Source organism: Anas platyrhynchos, chromosome 8, assembly GCF_047663525.1.
Source record: "Anas platyrhynchos isolate ZD024472 breed Pekin duck chromosome 8, IASCAAS_PekinDuck_T2T, whole genome shotgun sequence".
In the NCBI taxonomy this organism is placed as follows: Eukaryota; Metazoa; Chordata; class Aves; order Anseriformes; family Anatidae; genus Anas; species Anas platyrhynchos.
Genome location: NC_092594.1, coordinates 10,147,544 through 10,167,365, shown reverse-complemented (window position 1 = coordinate 10,167,365; position 19,822 = coordinate 10,147,544). Strand labels below are relative to the sequence as shown.

Here is a 19,822-nt window from a genome sequence, read left to right as displayed (position 1 = left end):
CTCTACACAGAGAAATATGATTTTATAGGATTCTGTGCTATGGGAGTACATTATTGTGGGAGAGACATGGCAAAGGGCTTCCACACATTCTGAGGAGCTCAACTAGAGGTTTTGGATTCATCCCAAACTCTTGATGAGCTCATTGGACACAGACAGCATAGGCTGAAAGCAGTGAGAGTTTCGTCACTGACTTAGCGGGGGCAGAGGCATCCTAAACAGTCCGTGCAGAACAGATTATCTTGGAAAGGCTCCCAGGAATGAAGAGTATAAAAGCAGAGATTATGCCTCATTCCAGCATGGTGGTGGAAAACTGGGCACCTCTGCAGGAGGCAATTTGTTTGGGCTGAGAAAAGGTGCTTATATACCACAGCTGGGGGATTTGCTGAAGAGTCTCTAGAAATGTCAAAACTCATTAGCTTGCAGTGGGAGTTAGGCAGATTAACTTTGGGATGCCTTTGAAAAGCACAGTCTGTGCTATTGTTTTGTGAATTTTAAGTGGCAGATCTATGGATTCTGAAGAGTCCCTTCTTGAAACGGTCTCTTCATGATTTTTTAAAATCCATTAAGTCCCACATTGAAATATTGCCTCTGAAGAAAAGGTATCTTAATTTTGCTTCTACTGTGTATTGGGAGATTTCTCTATATTACAGGACAGCAGGAAAAAGCTAGGCAAAGTTCAAGCCAGGAAACCTAGTTCTGCAGTGTACAACCATGCACTTAGCATGTGTTACTTAGTAATATTTCTGCTCCTTATTGTATTTGAGTAAACTTAGAAAAGAGAGAGCACAGGAATTAATTTGATGTTGATGATTAACCTTTGATGTTGCCTAGACACTTCCAGTTTGGATAGACCAACGTATTTAGAAAGGAGAAGAGGAGAGAGAAGAAAAAGTTGACAGAGCTGAATGCTTGTTTGGCATGTAGGCTGAGGGATGGAGATATAAATAAATACATGTATGCACACATACATATATATATCTGTATATTTAATGTGGGTTATCTATGGAAACCTGTGCAAGTCAGTGGGAAGTGAAAGTCTGTGACTCATCCCACCGCTAGTGAGCAGGCATCTAAGAGGAGTTACTGGAGGATGGATGGCCCTTTGGAGAACAGAGTGTCCTTCGTGCTTTAATTGCTCACAAAGACATTGCAGCATGGGTGATTATTCATTTTTCCCAGTGCCACTAGTTTTTCTTAGTGGTGAAATAAAGCAAAGGCTTCTATATACAGGGATGCTGATTTTCAGAGCCAGAATAGTCACTGTCATGATGCTGCTGAAAAAAATATTTAACCTGCTCTAAAGCTCAAACTGGATTTTGACTGTCCTTTCAGTTTCCCATACTTCCTGAATAGTTGTCTCATACTATCATGATTCAGTCATGAAAAAATAAGTTCTTCTCCTATTTTAAAAATACATACATAAATGTAATTTGGTTAAATGAGGTACCTATATTAGTTCTTGAAAGCCATGTTTCAGCGCTAGGGAGATTTGTCAAGTTACAGACCATGGAAAGAAACAATTTAAAATGAAAATGCTATCAGGCATTAACTGTGAAAGCACCAATGGTTCTGCAGTAATAACTTTATCTTTGTGCCTGCAAGCAGTCTTCTAATGGAAAAAAAATATTAAATTGTGTTTTTGACATATTATGGCATTTCCACCATTATTCCATTACAGAACAATACTCCTGTGTTAGAGAAAAATCTGTGTGCTTATGTGTAAGCATGAGAATGTTTCTCTGATGTTCAAGAGTTCATTTTAAAATGCAGTTTTACTTTACCTTAGTAAAGTAAAGGCCCTTGCCACTAGTTATTTATGGAACCTAGCAGGCTATTGTTAAAAACAATTTTAAATGTATTTGTGATAATTTATGTTTCTTCATCCAAACAATTAAGCGTTTTATTTAATTTATAGAAGCCTACAGTGATTAAACTATAAAGAACCGAATCATGCAAAAGCAGAGCATCTTCTGTAATGCAATTAATATAATCAAATTCCTTCTGAGACCTAGGGTAGATCCTGTATCTATATCTCATATTTGTAACAAATCAACCCCTATAAACTTTGTTAAAGTACTGTGGCTATAGACTATAGAATTATTCTGGTTATCCTTTTCTTGTTTCTATGCAACCTACCCGCTGTGCTGTAATTTAATATCAATAATGTACAATATTTTTTTTATTTGGTAATGTGTACACATTTAAAATAATGCATGAACAGCGCTCCAGTGCTCATAGATGATTCAGTGCAGTGCTCAGAAGTGTACTATTCAGTTCTAATATCATCTGCAGCTGTTATAATGGTGCATTGTGCATTTGCAGGCTGAGATCACTTGGAAATAAAAACAAGATTCAAAATACTTCTGAGCAGTAAATAAGCAAAGAATTATGTTCTACATGCTTGTTACTGCAGATGCTTTTTGGTTTACAGGTTGTTTCAGAACACCTTGGGGCTTCCCTAGTAGTTTACAGCAAACAATGCCCAGTTAAAGTATATAGTTTTCCTCCATACACCACCTTCATGAAACAGTCTGGTAGGTGAGGAGCCAAACAGAGCACGAGCAGGCTTTGTTTTTATTGATTCAGTGTCAATAAATTCTCTCCGGAACTGTATTTGCTGCCAACTGAATATTTTTTTCCCTGCAGGTTAGAAAACAAAAATCATTTTTTAAGGGGGCTGGGAGTAGAAGGAACCTTATGAGTTGAATAGAAAGAACCAATGAGATGGGGAAATTATCCTTACTCAATCATCTATCTTGTGCCGTTTTTACAGCTATTTCCAACAAATTACCGAGTGTTTATTTTAATGGTTATTGCTGACATTAGTGAGCGCAGTGTACATTTGTAACCACTTACAGCTGCCCCTGCCCATGGCTGTCACAACAGGCTTCCTCTATTGCACAAAGTCATTCTGGGCTTCTGATCACTGATTTTTCCACCCTGGTGATTTCCCTCTGCCTCCCCTTCCGTGATGTGTGTTTGGCAGCTGCTGCATGTCGTGACTCGAGCTGTGGCCCTCTCTCTGCTCACTTTGTCCCATGGCCACTGCGCTGGGGATGTAGGAGCTTGACCTATGTGAACACGGAAAGCACGGGACGGTGCTGAAGCAGGTTTCCAGCGTGGGGACAGAATCTCCACAGAAATTCTGCCTCTTAATGCAATAGATGGGCACTTCAAGTTGAGAAAATGAAATAAGACTATCATCAATTTGTGCTCTTCAGAACAGAGGAATGTCACAGAAATGACAACATGAATTGCATACCTCACACAATGAGATCAGACTTTTTTATTTATCTGTGCATATCTGTGCAAAAATGAATGTATCCGTTATTCAGGTAAGAATTTTGCAAACCAGACATTTCCTTCCAAAGGAATTCTGAATCCACTTTGGAGTGACAACAAATAAAAGAGGCTATGGTGAAAGTCTGTGAGTCAGAAAAGGAGAAGCCACAGCTCCTCCAGAGGTGTTATCGTATGTACAAAGGATTTTTTCTATGAGACAAGCTTAAAATTGATGACTTTTTAAATTAACTCCAGGCGTCTATTACCACAGGGTTTTGTTGAAGCTAAGAGTATGATTCAGGAAAACAAATTAGAAGATGGAAATGTTCATGATTATTGTAGATAGGATTTCAAGCTATTTACAATGTAATTAAGCTATTAGACTGAGGAGCTAACCATAGCCCTGAAGAGAGGACTTATCCTATAGGATTATTATTTCATATTTGCTCTTACCCAGCCTCTTATGAAAATCCAGCACTGATATCCATCAAAGAGAACACACTGGACTACATAGATTGGGTTTAGTCTACATTTCCAAATCCTGCATTGGGATTTAGCTAAAAAATGTCTTAATAGAAATGTTCAGTATTTACAGTTTGAACTGTTCAGGCATCATTTCAGCTTTCTGCCTGACCAAATACTCAAATGCTTCATTCAGATAGACTCTTGGTTTGGGTTGTAGAATTGGTTTTGGTTAGTGATAAATATCCAAGGTGAACTCTTGTTGTAACAGGGCAATATTGCAGCAAGTTTGGCAAACATTATTTGTATAGCTAGCAAATAATGTACTGAATGTAAAAAGGTAAAGAAAATAACATAGATCATAGCAGGGCATCATGTGAGGAGCAGACGTTGGAGTCATCCACGATGACTCCATGTCCCCCTTGACTTTCATGGCTGTTACAGTAGGCAACAGCCACAGTTGCTCTGCATTTAGCAGCAAGGCATACAAATGCCCCTCTTGGTTTCTGTTTAAGAAATAATGTTTGTATTCATTTAATAAGTTATAGTAGGAAAATACTAATTTAAACATGACAGGACAGGAAGGAAGCTATAAAGAAGTGAGATGCAGGCAATATCTGATCTTTCTATAGTATCGCATTCAACATTGGTTTGGTCTATTAGTCCTCTGCATATGTTGCAAAACCCCTCTTTTATCTCTGCCCACTGGGATAAGCAGTGGGGGAGTGGACTGCAGGCTTGACATCAGCTTCTTTGAATTCTTTGAACTTTCTTTTTCTTACGGATTTTCTTTGCCATCATCCAGGATTCTTTCCAGCATTAAAAACTATAGAATTTTATTTTCAGTAGGAGTGTGAATAGTGTTGAATATTTAATAAATTACAATAAAGTGAAAAGGCATTATTTGTTGCAGTACTAAATGCAGAGGATCAACTGTAGAATTAACTGATTCTACAGATCACAACAACATGGATCACTGGAAGGAGAAATCATGGCTGTGGTGCAGTTAGTGAAAGTGTGGTTTCAAGGCTAGATGTGTTTAGCAGATGCTGGAAATCAGCTGTAATCTTAATGTGCTTTGCCTGATTTAGTTTTAGTTGTATAGCTTGTAACACAGCATGAGTAAGAGGTGTGCTGTGAAGAGACCGAATCAATTTTCCTATTGATCTGCAAGCCTGCTCAGGGGCTGTGACTGCACCTGGGCCTGATGCTTTTCCAATAATTCATAAACAAAAATAATAGACTGCTGTATATCCGATTAACCCCAAGCTTAGCTTTATGAGGAACAGCAGTATTTTAATAAAATAAATACATTGTTATCTCTTCCACTGGGGTTTTTCCTTTGGAAAGTTGTGGCTCTCTGAATACAGCGTGTGCAAATTGAGCAGACTTGACTCTAACGTCTCAGGCTTATTGCATAACAGATAGTTTGCCACAAGACCCAAGAGGATGATGTTTTGGAGCTAACTATTGAATTCCTTTGGGTTATCGTTTTTAGGTGGTTAATTACATGTACAGCTGTAACCCGAAGGAATTCTGTTCCTTTTGGCAAAGATTCATCAATGCATGAAATTGCACAAAACGCTGTGGATTTTCATACATGAGATTTCCTTGGTTACTTACTGCATTTTGAACAGCCTTCCTTCCTTGTATTTCCCTTTGTAATTGTTTCTGCTATAGGAAAAGTAATGTGTTCAAAGGCAGTCATTTAATTTTGATAACATCAGAGCCATAATATTTTTGTTTCCTTGCGATCAGAACTGTTTGTTTCTCTTAACTTTCAGAGGAAGCACATTCCCGTAACAAATGCCACAGGCTGCAGAGTCCTTGATGTTAAGATGCTGCCCTGATTAAGAGCTAGGCAGGCAGCAAATTAGAAGTGCTGTTCCTCAGATGCTGAGCTGGAACTCTGATTAGTCACCAGCAATAACTATAAAAGTCATATCCAAATATCTTCCTCGCTCGTAGATAAATGTTGTGGCATGCCTGTCTCTTTGCAGTGGTCCTTGCTGTTCTCTGCAACAGTGACCTGGTGCCAGAATGCAGTGCAGTGGTCAAAAGCAGTAAAGAGGGGTCCATGAAACATTATGCAAATCATGTAAGGATGAAGGAAATAAAATAATACATAGATACAAAGTGCCTTGCGTAGACAGCAGTTGCTGCAGCTCACCTTGGCCAATCTGTTGTTTGTTTGTTCGTTTGTTTTTAATCATGTAACAGTGATAACAGTGATAACAATGTGAAAAAGTCAGTAGTATTCTGAACAAAATCTTATTTCAAAGTGGATCTACTTTACAGTTTAATTTTAACCTTTAGCTGCTTCATTTACTTGTTAGTTCCTGGGAAATCCATCATGTACTCAAACAGCGAGTACTGTAAATTTGGAGACAAGGAAAAAAAGAAAGGAAACCGCATCATCCACATACATAATGTAGCTGAACCCCTGATTTAAATTCAAAGCTCAATTCAGCCTCAACTATAGAGCTGCAGCTGGCACCTCATAATATAAACACTTAAGTGGCCTGTTGAATTTATCCTCAATGTCCACAAATGAAGCTATAAACTTTCTTTAGAGCTTCACTTCTGCTTCAATGCCTGCCCATGATTTAGATCTGCAGACTTCACAGTAGCTCTGTGTTTCCCTGGCTTCGTGGAAAGTCCCATAGCAAACCTGCAAACATCCCGTGTATTTAGTTCTCTGCAGCTGTGCAAACAGCACAATGCATTTTCAATATTCTGCTTTAAACATGCACATGGATAATTGAACTTCAAAGCAACAGCTCTGCTAATTCTTTTATGAGCATGCAAATCAGTAGTGTGACTTCTCACCAGATTGGGAGCTTAATGGAACAATCAGTCTGATCGAAACCCGCCCCAAGGCGTGAGCACAGTCGGGGGTATTTCTGCAAGGCTAATCCATGCTTTATTCGCTGGCAGGGTGCAAAACCAATAGTAGCCTGCAGTTAGCAAAGTTTTCATCTTTAAATCCAAATATTCCAGCTACCTCGCCTCATAACCTACATTATTTGAAGAGCAACGGCCCTGATTCTAGAATTATTTGAGGAGACCAAGCATGAAGATAGCAGTTTAGCCAGGGGGGGGAAAAAAATCAATGTCTCGGATTTGGTATGGTCAGATGGAGTATTTGTTCAGTTCAGCATCTTCTCTTTCAGTAAAACCAAGCTTGGTGGTTGTTAAAATATGTGACGTGTTTGGCTCCAGTATCCTTATTTCCTGATATTCTTTTAAAATGAGCTTTAACTTGATAAATACTTGGCATTTTCTCCTGTGATCATTACCATTGTACAGCCAGTTTTTAAATGAAAGGCTGAAAAATACATTAGGTGCCTCAAAGCCAGCCAAAGCAATTTACCATCTTGTTTTCTAGTTCACAGAAACAGATATGAATGTTTAACTTCTGGCTCTTGGGAAGCCCAACTTTAATTAATTCCATATAGAAAGTTAAGGCCCAAGAGAGAGATTCAATGGTGCCTTCACACGCTTGCGTATCTCCACACATACACCTAAATCAGCTGAAATAAAAGATTTTTTAAAAGCAAGATATCACTGTGAATATTTGAAGATAAGTGCAAATTTCAACCTTGAAAGGCAATTGGAATTTCCATGGGAAGCCACATAAATATTTATGTCCTGTGTTTCCACGTAGCTGGCGATTTGAGGTACAAAATCTTATTTTCAGCAAGTGCTAAGGAGCTGTGGGCTGAAATTTTGCACCTATTAAGGTCTCTCCATCTGAGGCGCGTGTGTGCGTGTAGAGGGAACTGTCTCTCTGTTCCCTCCTAAACATGGCTAGGGTTGCTTGTTTGTTTGTTTGTCTTTTATGTATTTTGACCGATTGCCAAATGTCTCACGGGGAATGCAAGCAGCAGGGCAAAGGGTGAAGCGGGGAACGAGACCCTGTTGTTGTGGGGTGGCCGCAGAGCTAACGTTGCTGCTGGCAGCTCCATGGGCTGCCCCTTGCCCACTGTGAGGGGCTGTGCCACGTAGCAGCACTGTCCCTGGGGCAGCCAGGAGGGTCGTGACCTGATGTGGGGCTTTCGCAGGGCAGTGGCACGGCAAGCTGGGTGTCATGGGGCATGTAGCACTTACTTATTCATCATCTCTTTTTTCTCTTCTCTCATCCCTTTGATCGGAGACTTTCTACATTTTTTTTTCTACCTCCTTCTGCTCCATTTCCCAATCTTTTTTTCTCTACTGAGTTATTTCCTCTGGGTCTTTTTTCCTGTTCATTTTTTCACAGCATTTTTGAAGCCGAAAATACATCAAAGACGCTTCAAGTTTGAGCTGAACTTTAAAACCCACAGCTTCTGAGGGACTTCAGGGCTGAGGTGGATTCGCTTTCCTCCTTAGTGAGGAGGATGGGGTGGGCCTGGCGTGTCCGTCCCCACCAAGGACTGGAGTGAAACAGGAGCAGTCCGGTGGGGAGTGCTCTTCAGAGCAAAAATGACACCAGGACCTGCCACCTACCCGCGGCCACCACTGCCCTGCCTTCTGATGACAACACATATTTTAAAGGCAATCTGAAATTTTCCAAAGCCTTGCTCTTTGATAAGCGAATTTGAGAAAGACTGTGAGTGATAGAAAAAGCCCCCAGTAACAGAGGTGCTCTTGCATGGTGACCATCAGAAACCACCTGGGAGCAGTGACACCGTGTCCCGCTGGGCCCATGCGGTGTGTGTCAGCTGGGGACAGCGGGCTCCAGGAGCTGGCAGCAGGGGCGAGTGCCCCCGGCCAGCATGTGTGCCCTTGCCCCCTCCCAGGAATTTACCAGGCCACCAAATTATCCATCTCAATAGAAAGCAAATGCTAAAAGCCAGTGTAGCCATGTGCAGGCACCCCTGAAAGACGTGGCCTGCTGGCACGTCTTTAAATCTGGCATTCAAAATTGCTCAGACAGATGGAACAAAAGTATGTAATAAAATGTGACATTTTATTTTATCATCCGTGTTTGTTAAGTGAATTCTTCTGATTATTCGCACTGTCAAGAGCACTGAATACGATCAGATTCTGACAATTTGCAGTTTATAAAAAACAACTCCAGGGGTCAGACAGAAAAAGAATAAGTAATAATTAATTACAGGATGCGCATTCATCCAGGGAATCTGGCCACAGTGGGTGACAGCTCAGCCTAACAGAAAAAAAAAAAAAAGATGAGTTGAAAAAGTCACAGCTTCTGTAACCAATTACTTCTCAGTACCAATTACCTACTTCATAGTGTCCCTTATATATATGTTTCTATATATCAAGGCTTTATTAGAAATTGCTGTCTCCCCAGTGGCTTCCCCTTGTTTGCTTTGGTGCATAACAGAGCACCTTCTTTTCTCTCCTCTGCCAAGCACATTCCCTGTGATAGCGCTGGCTCTCCTGCATGGTGTTTTGTTTCCTGCTGCCCTGGCCATGCTCCTACAGCCTGCAGAGCCCCTGCAGCCCCTCTCAGGCCACAGCAGACAGCCTCACAGCTTTAAATTCCCATTTTTTATTCCAGAGAAGCTAACCCTGAGGGTCAGCTCTTGCCGTGTAGCATTGCTAACAAAAGGAAGAGGTGGAAAATTGGCATCAGCACAGAGCGAGCCCTGATGCTGGGAAAGATTGCCCCCTATGCCTCCTCTTCCAGGCTGGTCAGGGACTTCTGTGGCAATTATATCACTTAATGTTCAATTAGTACTAAATTGGAAATATTAAGCAGTATATGATTGAACTCTTAATTAGCAATTAAATTAAAAGCACCCTCCTCACTGCAAGGGAAATGTCATTGAGACTAACTTTGACAGTATTTTGCAAACAGCTTTACTGCATTTTATAGGTGACAATTTTCTGGGGCTTAGCCCTGTGTTTGCTGTACCTGTGTGCTCCTACTACAAACATGAGTAGTTTGCATCCGAAGGACATACCAAAAATACACATGCAGAGGTAAATATTAATTCCACTGTAGCAGCAAGCAGAAGTCCCAGCTTCCGAGCAGGCTAGTGATGTTAGGTGCCTTATCAACCAAACTGAAACACACCCCTAGCCTTGAAAGCTGACAATCTGAGCAATTGCGGTATTTACATAGATGCTTACATTAATGCCTGGAAAAGTAACCATGATACTACTGAAATCTGTAGTCACTATTTTGTTATGGCAGCAATTTTCTCACTGAAGAATCTAAATCAGCCAAGAAAGCACTGGCAGCTGTTGATAAGGTGCAGAAACAAGACAGAGTTTGGGGACACAAGGGGTGGATTTGCCCAGGGGAAAGGTCACATTCCCTTCATGGTCTCAGTAAAACAGGTTTCCAGTTTGTGACACTTACTTGGGCATGGCTGCTCCCTGATGAGAGCAGCGGGTGACAGCAGATGGGGCAGCTTGCAGCCACGGACCAGGGCATAGGACCTGCTTATCCCACCACATTTCGGCCTCCTGAAAGCCCAGCCCTTTGCTCCCCAGATGCTGGCATCCCTCATAAACACAGTACCCATACCCTGGCTGCAACTAATGCCTGAAAAATATGTGGCAGAATATTACTGAAGCTTCTTGTTTGAATCCCTCTGCTCTGGGATCATTGCTGACCTCTCGCTGGTGCCAGCACTGATGCCCACAAGGGGAACTCCCAGCACAGCTGCTGCTCTCAGTAGCAGTGTTAGCTCTTTCAGCCTTCCTTAAAACCGGCTACATAAACTGTAGGTGCAACATTTCACTGTAAGGAGCTTGTCACTTGGGTAACCAGTGCTGCTTGAAGGTGCTGAGGAGAGAAGGGAGTAAGTGAATGAAGGCAGCAGAGGCAGCGCATTGTCCAAGCAGCAGTCTCCCTATTGATATCATTCTTGCTGCTCAGTGAGTTTTTGGCCACTGACTCTGATGTCCTACCTTTCCAAGCAGTCTAAAAATATGCATTTTGGGGTGGGCATTTTTTTCGCCATTTCAGTAACTGTAAGTGAATATTGAAGAGCAGTTTCAGCACTGGATCACAAGAGCTTCCATCAGGGGATGTGTTTTGTTCACTGGTGGATGAAAGTGTTGAATCATTACCACCTGGATTTTTAGTTGCACCTCTGAACAATACACAGGCCAAGAATTATTTGCAAAAATTATTCAGCAACACATCTCAAATAATGAATATTTCAAATAAATCATTATGGGCCATACTCGAATAGGAAAAGAGGCAAAATAGATGATGAATTATTCATACAGCTTTAGCACTAATGTAATAAATATTACATGGTGTCGGAGAGAAATGAAGGATTTTGAAATGAAGAAAGAAATTAACTATGAAGGAAAAGCACCTGAAAATTGGAGAAGGTGAATACACAGATTTGAGATATGTGAATAATAATGAAGAGATTAACAGGGGGAAAAAGTATGACAACTAGGATTCTCTTTGAGAGGCAAAATACTTTTCCTCTTTTGTTCTTTATCTACAGAGAATTTATAAACTTCCCAAACATCCTTCACCTCTGTTTAAAAAATGAAAGAAGCCCCCCTAGAGATAGCCAGGTGGGAACATGCCTAGATCTGACTAAAGGGGATTAGCTGAGCAGACGTACTGAAATGCTAAAGGGCTGTAACATGTAGAGAAAAATACTATTTTAAGTATCAAATAACGTATTACTTTTATTTCTCAAAGTGACTTTTCTCACCAGATGAATACTGAACTGGGACAATAGGATTGTTTACTTTTCAGGGCAGGATCCATAAGACTCTCGGTGTGCTTCAGGTAGGCTCATTCAGCAGCATTAGCAGGGACACTATTAAGCATGTCTGAGTGGTCAGGCAAATCTCTGACAGTGCTTCAAACAAAAATGTCATTAATTCCTTGTTTGCTTTTTTACTCAGGTGCAGTGTGTACAGATTCTCACTAATCTTATCTGTTCATCTTAACATTTGCCAAAAAAAAAAATGAGGGAGAGGGGGAGTTAACATTTTTTTCCCTTCCAAATCCCTTCCTAATTACCTTCCTTTTTAACAGTAAGTAGAAAATGGAAGAGAGGAGAGAGGATACAAGTTTAAAAAAATAACATATTCCATATAGATTTAGGAAAAAAAACAAAAAACAAAAAAACTATTTTTTCTAAAAGCGGAATGGAAATGGAGACACATTACACATTTTCCCCATTGACAATGGACTTGGGCTCCTGCGTGTTTGGAGCATACTCTGATAAATGCCATCTCTGAATTTAATTCAATAAAGTAAGGTCCACTTAATGGTGTCTATAAATAGTTCTTATGACCTCAAGAATAACATATTAAAATGAAATAGATGTTTTATGTTCGTCATTTCCGTAAATGTCTCATTTACAAAATCTGTCATGGTCGAACCAGTCTCCTCCTCATTGGACATTTCCCAGCCTTGGCATATCAATCTATCTTTTGCACATCTGCTCAGAAAATGTAATTAGTTATACCCATATGCTACAGACATACATGATAAAACTTCAGAAACAGAAAAGGCCAATAGACCTGACAGACTTTCTTGTTTCTACTGTGTGTATTTTGTTGAAGAATTAGAAAAGTGAGAAGCTTATTTTTGCTCTCTGCCACAGGATGGGGATATCTTTGTGTCCTAATCAACTTCAAGAGATTAGATGAACACACTTGGTAGTTCTAGTCCCTTGAGAAGAGGCATTTATTGAACGGGCTTATAACTCTAAAAAGACTTAGTATTTCCCATATAGATGTACCTTCTTGCCCTATTCATCAACATACCTATGAACTTGTCTTTGTAAAGCAATGATAATAAAGATAGACAAGGATCCTCATCTGATGTTTTGGGACATGGGAGACTGAGCTGAGAAGCTCTGGCTACACAAAATGACCCTCCTATGTAGCAAATATGGAAACTCTTAAGCGTGTTGATCAGCTTTTTGACAGCTGTGTTCAATCTTGCTGGCATATGGCAAAGGGGACAGGGACTATGGTACAAAAACAAGTGACACCTTGGTCAACAAAAGTGTGTTCAATGGCAACTCTGTTTTCTTGTTCTTTCACTGAACTCCAAAGCAGTGTCTCACTGTTCACTACCCTAACTAATTCATGGCCATTTGGCATTACAGAAACGTCATTTTAATTTTCTCTGTGACACACCACATTTAGTAGCTGCATATGTTGTTTAATGGCTGTGCACTTTTCAAAACAACAAAAACAAAAAAAGCCCAACCAAACAAAAAACAACAACAAAAAGGCCCTTTCAAATTATTCACATTCTTTTAGCTCAGTAGGGGGTTCAAAATCATACTGCTGTACCTCCATCTTCTTACTTTTCTTTTAGGGTTAATTTGGAAGAAAAGAAAAGCTCTCCTGATTATAGAGATTTAGCTTTCTTTATAAACTGGCTATTTTAAGATCTGTTTACAAGATCACAATATGAAACATCATTCAAAAACAGTGTGAATTGATTACATCCTTCTGGAGAACATGTTGCAGTAGAATATGCATTTGTAGCTGTTACACTGCCCTATAATTAACGCCTTATGGCTTTCCTTCTAAACACATGTTGCTACTGCTAGAAAACAGCTGAGATACTTAAGAGGAGACAATGGAAAATGCTGCCCTCTCCAAATCCCCCCCCCCCAGCCTTTTTTTAACAAATGGCAAAATGCTGTGGTCACTAAGAGTGAAGTCAAGGTACTGATTATATTTTCTGCTCCAGTTTCTTTTTAATGAGCATTTTTTCTCCAAATACTATTAATAATTTGAATGTTGCTTAAATAGTAGAGTGAATTAGAACATCAGAACACAGTCTTTGGTCTTTTCATTCATTTCAGTGGATTCTGGATCACAGCATAATGATGGAATGGTCAGCAATCACATCAGGAATGCTCACGTATCCCAGAATGAATGAATGAATGGAGAAAAAAACAAGATGCACAATACAAATACATTTGCATGGTTAGAATTACTTAGGGAACTCAATTCTGCTCTGCACTGGTCTCAGATTTTTTAAAAGCTGAAGCTAACAATGAAATATTTCTTGCACTGAGCAGCTCTCCACACAGATGAGTGAACTAAATGTCAGCTGCATGGGAACATGGTGGTGCTAGGTGACACTTGGCTGCCATTTTATGGAGTTGTATGTGTGATCCTACATGCATGCTATAAACTAGCTGTAGACAAATAATGAATTGGAACAATATAATATCCGGGTCTGTGTTATTGGAGAGGGACTCCCAAGGAAAATCTTCACAACCTTGCAATATTGTTGTTCTAAATAAATACTTTTGATAAGTGAGATGACACAATAAAAACCAGATATGAAATAATATTTCTTTCCATAAAGATCAGCTGTAAGTGATTCTAAGGGCAGATGACTATGTATAGCAATAATGATGATCAGCTTTGTCAAGGTGCAGATGACTTTCTGAGCAGGGATGCTAGAATTCCCATAGCAACCCTTAAAACTTCAGATGCAACACACATCTGGTATATGCAATCCATGCAAATAAGGAACAAGAACATTTTGAATTAGGGGTTAAAAACTAAGCTAAATGTAATTTAAAGTATTAAAACAAATATCCTTTAATTGTATACAAGATATTTTTCTCTTTCCATCCTATATTCTGCTCTTCTATATTGCCAAATCTATGTATAGACTGCAATGTGTATATATATATGTATAGACCTCTATCTTTGTAGCATGACCTGTGATCTCCCTTGAGCAATGTGACCAAGCACAGGAGCAATCCTTTTACTCCTCAGCCTGTCCCTCATCCCGCAGCAGTGCTGCAGCTCGGCGAGGCACGGCAGGCCCCCAGCCTCCGTCAGGGATCTTCGTCCCCTCTCCGAACGTGGCTGCAAAAGCCCTTGTGAAGCCTGGGAGAGGAGCTGGGTCTGAGCAGGAAGCAGCGCGTGAACTGCAGGAAGTGGCTCTGCAGCTCTTAGGGAAAGGCAAGAGGAGGGTGGGAAAAAAAAGAAATTCACAGAATCACAGAATCACAGAATTTCTAGGTTGGAAGAGACCTCAAGATCATCGAGTCCAACCTCTAACCTAACACTAACAGTCCCCACTAAACCATATCCCTAAGCTCTACATCTAAACTGTGGATTTTCTAACAGGAGCTGGGGAAGACTTGCTGGTTTGACCCAGAATATTAGATATTCTGGATAGAGCCGATGCTCTTCTGTACTGAGAGTCTTTCTCCTTCAGCAATAACTCAGAAATGGAGAGAAGGCTAGAATAAGATTTTACCTTCAGTCTTCAGCAGAACTATATTTCTTCATTAGCTATACTGATAAGTGAAAAAAACAAGGCACAACTACATTTGTATTATATTTTTAAACTCTTCTAAGAATTGCATGCAGTCTAAAAATGTCTGCCTCTAACAGTGCATGATCGTCATCCCAGAAAAATACAAAATTAGTTGCTTTTCCTGCTTTGCATCTCTCCTTTTATATTTCTCCATTATTTTTCTTCCATGCAATGTAATGGTAACAAAATATGTGGAATCATAGGAATGAAATGACATGCTGAAAGGCACCAATAAATATTGAACAATTGCCTTTACTATGTTAAGCTGTCACAATTAATTTGCTTACAAACTCCGTACTGTCCTGTTAGTGAATGAGCACATAGCCTCCAGAGAGCTATTCTGACTTAGCTATTTTCTCTTGAACCCAATTGCAAATGGATTAAATCTTTCTCTATCCTTGCTTTAGCCTTCCATTACTGTCAGCAAACAGAGTATCTGCCAGGTTTTTTGTTTATTGCACAAGGTATTGTTAGTGGACAAAATCAGGCAATAATGTACTAAATTCCTGTAATGGTTTTTCTCTTTATAGAATTACTCTCTATTTTTGCTTTATTTTATAGATTCATAAAATTTAATTTAATTTTTAATTATTTTTTTTTTTAGGTTGAAAGGGAACCTCATAATCATCCCTCTTTCTATTTTATTAGCTAGAAGCTTTGGACTCTCGTGCTGAGATATATGTAGAGACAGGGTATATGGAAGTCTCAAGCAGTAAAGAGATGAAAAAAAGTGTTAGCGTCTTGAAACTTAAATGAGCTGCTGCTCATCTAGGCAGTCTCAGCAGTGTTACAGGCTCAGGACAAGCTTTGTGGGGCCCCAGAAATTCTTATGGGCTCCCGGGTAAGAGATGCAGTTGCTCATGACAACTGTTTTTGGCTTGTAACTGAGTGACCAAACAGTTCTCTACGTAAAAGTGAGAAACTTTGTGATATTTGTACATATATAGAGCCTCCTGTTCAGCTCTCATTTTAGAGACAAGGTTTTCAACACCTGATGAAAGCTTAACTTGATTGAAATGAACACAATTAGAGAGTTCAAATAATTAAAAAAAAAAAATCATTTGCCAAAGAGCCTTGTGAGATGCTTGATTTACAGTAATGCTAAGGATTAAATAATTTCCCATTAGAACATACTGCAACCTATTTCTGAATAAAGAAGTTAGTTTGCTCAGAAAGGCAGTTGAGTTGCCTTTAAGCTGGCTTACTGATGTAACCGTTAAGGACCAGTGAATCCTACCCACTACAGGACATCAACATCGCCTCGATTGCAAGGAGGTTTGGATCTGACAGTTAATGGCTTACTTGCAACTCGTGGTTAATTATTAATGCAGACGTAACAATGCTTATTCCTTAACTAACCTTGTAAGCGATACAATTATCACAGGAATTATTCCTGCTGAAAACCCAGTGTCATGCCACAGTCTAGATCAAAAATTTTAAAACTCAAAGTAGAGCTTTTTGCCTGTAGGAAAATTAACATCATTTTTTTTTCATCATTATTTCCATTATATTTGAAACAAAGACATTCTTTTAGAGCTCAGCCCTAGTAGTGATGAAGTCTGCACCAGGCAACCATCAGCAACCATTCAGTGCCGTGAGCCAGTGATGCCCTAGCAGTACAAGCAGTCTCTGCTTTACCTTTGCTAGTGACAGTTTGCACTGGTGACAGCTCCTGTTAGGTCGCTGAGAAGCCTTTTGGTCATTTCTTTGTATGTGCTTTCAATCTAGCAGAAAAGAGAAATGCATTGTTTATAGGCTGCAGATACGAAGCACTAGCATAGAAAGAGGATGCATATTCTCAACAAATGACCTTTTCTTGTCTTGAGTATCTTCCTCTTTATGGTCAAGCCACAGACCACAGAAAGTAACCCCAGCAGCCGTGCTGGCCGTGCAGCAACAATACTGTCTGAGGAAGCTGGTTGTGGTTAACCAGTAGCTGAGATTTGCATGCTGAGTTCAGAGGAAAAGGCAGCTTTTTCTTTATTTTTTTTTTCTTTCTTTCAAATAATCATTTGACTTGTGCTTTCCAAGTGTCTGCACATAAGTTCAAAATGTTGTAATGGGCAAAATTACCTGACCAGTAACTCATGACAACTTACCAATGCTCTTATTTCTGGTAGTGGGAAAATAAAAGGCATTAGTGCGAAAACTGGAACTGTTGGGCCCAGAAACCTCTGGAAGGTACAGCTGGGGCACTGCAGAGCAGTCCCACCCCCTCCCCAGACATCCTTCTGCCCACCAGAACTCACTGGTCCCGGCAAATACTTGTAACAAGTTGTGAAGACCAGATATAAATAAAACTCATTATGAACCACTGCTTCTGGTTGCCAGAAGAAACTCGTAAGCTGTGGCGGTTATATATTCTCTAGGTGGTGATTACCTAGCTAGGAAACTGGAGATGCAGGCTGAATTTTCTGTTTTACAATAAAACAATAATGTTTTTAAAGTGCCCCCACATAAATTTGAGAGAAAAAAAAACAAAACACCGCTGGAATGGGAAACTTTCTAGCTCTCAGAGCTGTTGTTTGGGGCTCTCTGCAGACAGATACACTAAGACTTCACACTGGTTTTACACTGACTTCTTTTCTAGACAATTAGAATCACCTTTTCAGTGTTTAATTTCAGAGGGCAAATTTGAAGAAGGAAAATAGAGGTGACCAGACTGAACCTTTTTTGCTGTAAGCAGCCAGAAGTTGAATTCTTAGTCAGACTCCTGGCACTTCAGAAATCATCTTTAGTGGCTGGGCTCTAACAGTCTGTACAAAGCTATCTGAAAACAGCAGAAAGAAAATCCAAAGTATAAGCAGGTTGGTTATGAGTTTAAGAATAGTTTAAGCTTTTTCTAAGCAGTTGCCTAAGGAAGTTGAGACTCCATAAAATTAACAGTCATTGGAAACAGGGCTAAAGACACAGTATGTTTTCTAAAATAGTAACTATTTGCACAACACAAAGAGAACATTTGATTGTACTTAACAATAGACCTTGTTTTTCCATGATAGAAAATCAGAAAATCATTATAGAAAAATCATGATCAGAAAATCATGATAGAAAATCAGAAAAATAATAACTCAATCACAAGAAAGCCTCTACATAACTAGTGGGTCTTTCCCCATAACTTATGGCCTAGCTAAAGAGGAAAATAAATTAAAAATAAAGCCTAAACATGACGAACCGCAGCCCAGTTTTTACTAAGGATGCAAAATCTCTCCTGGTGCTCTGATTTCCAAACACCTTAGAGAACAGCTCTCTGCTCTGGCAGAACATGCAGGTAAAAATCAATGCAACAGACACTGGTGTTCCCATCCCAACTAACCAGACACTGCCTTTTCTCACAGGAGCTTAGGCGTGCTATTTAATTTTTTGTTAACACTTAAACATTCGTATCCTTCCAGGTAAGCCTGTTCAGGCTCACTTTCTTGAACTTTCTCTTCTCTGTCATTCAGAGTGCTACTGCTGCCTATCTTGTAGGAATCCTGCTTATAGGATTGTATACTACTGAGAGATTAGGAGCTAAAAACAGCAGGCAAAATTCAGAATTAATAAATGCAAATTAATGCTCATTGGGGAAAAGCCAATTCTCCTATAAATACACACTGATGAAAATTAAATTATTTAGTAACCTTCAGAATAGCACATAATGTTATGAAATAGCAACTTAGCATTCACTGGTACTTTAAAAAATAAATCAGAAATAGTAAAGAATGAGGAAAAAAATCAAAGCACAATTATGGGAATGTGGACATTTCTGGTGTGCCTGCATTTTGACCACTGGTTGCAGCAGAATGAGAAAATACAGAGGAAAGCAGCAACAATGAGCGCAGATACGGAATGGCTTTTGTAGGAGCTATATTCAACGTGGTAAATCCTAAAAAGTTAGATGGAAGAAAAAAAAAAAAAGGAAAGGCATTAACCACTATTAAGCACATTGATTAAGCACGTTAAAAAAAAAATAATAATCACAGCAAGGATATGCTGGAGAAAGAGCACGGCACTGCCATGTGGTTCTTCCCTGCCTCCTGTGAGCACCTGCTGCCAGCACAACGGGACAGGGCACCCCGTGGCACGGCCCTGCTCCATCCTGATGCTGACTTGCCTCTGGTCTGTACAGCTGGCAAGCTCCTGCAAGTTTTCCAGGCTGGGAGAGACGTGAGCTTCCCCTAGGATTTCACAAGCATCTTCCCTGCTATAATATTATAGCTCAAAGAGATTGATCTAAATTTTCATTAAGGCTTCATGGGGCAGCACGGGACCAGCCGTCCCTGTAAAAAGTAAAGCCTGTTAAAAAGGCTGGACTCGTAATCTAGATTGCTTAAGATCGAAGGCTCAAAATGACTCATCAGCTGAATGTCCTGCTTGGACAGGTCCACAGCCACCCAAGTGCAGCTAAGTGCTGAACAACTGCAGTCATGGTCTGAAGGACAGAAGCGGGATCACAGCGTATCACCAAAACCAGGCAAAGGCTGGCACCGTGCTGCTTCACGAGGCCAGAGCCATGGTGAGGCTGGCACTTGTTCTTCTCAAACTCAGACTTAGGCTTGCTCACACTGTAACTGCTAAGGAGAACAACTACAGGAGTTAGAAGTGCAGGAGTTCAGTGACTGGAATATGTCAGTGCGTACTGCGCTAGTGAATCAGAGCAAAACTCTCTTTTCCTTTTTTTTCTCTTTCACTTCCATACCAGCCATCCAAAGAGGGAAGAAGTTAAGTATTATAGGCAGGTCAGCTGTGGGAGTAAAAGGCTATCGATTGGCCTTGATCTGGCAAACTCCAAAGTTCTTGTGTTGGCAGGATGAGTGCTTTGACAAACATATCAATGTAGAAGTAGTCTGCTTCATG

General features: G+C 40.1%; 1 protein-coding gene across 12 annotated transcripts in view; it reads left to right on the top strand.

The window, feature by feature from the left end:
• Positions 1–19,822, top strand: part of PLPPR5 (phospholipid phosphatase related 5) — a 263,660-nt gene that overhangs the window by 226,841 nt on the left and 16,997 nt on the right. The gene's annotated exons all lie outside the window — the stretch shown is intronic.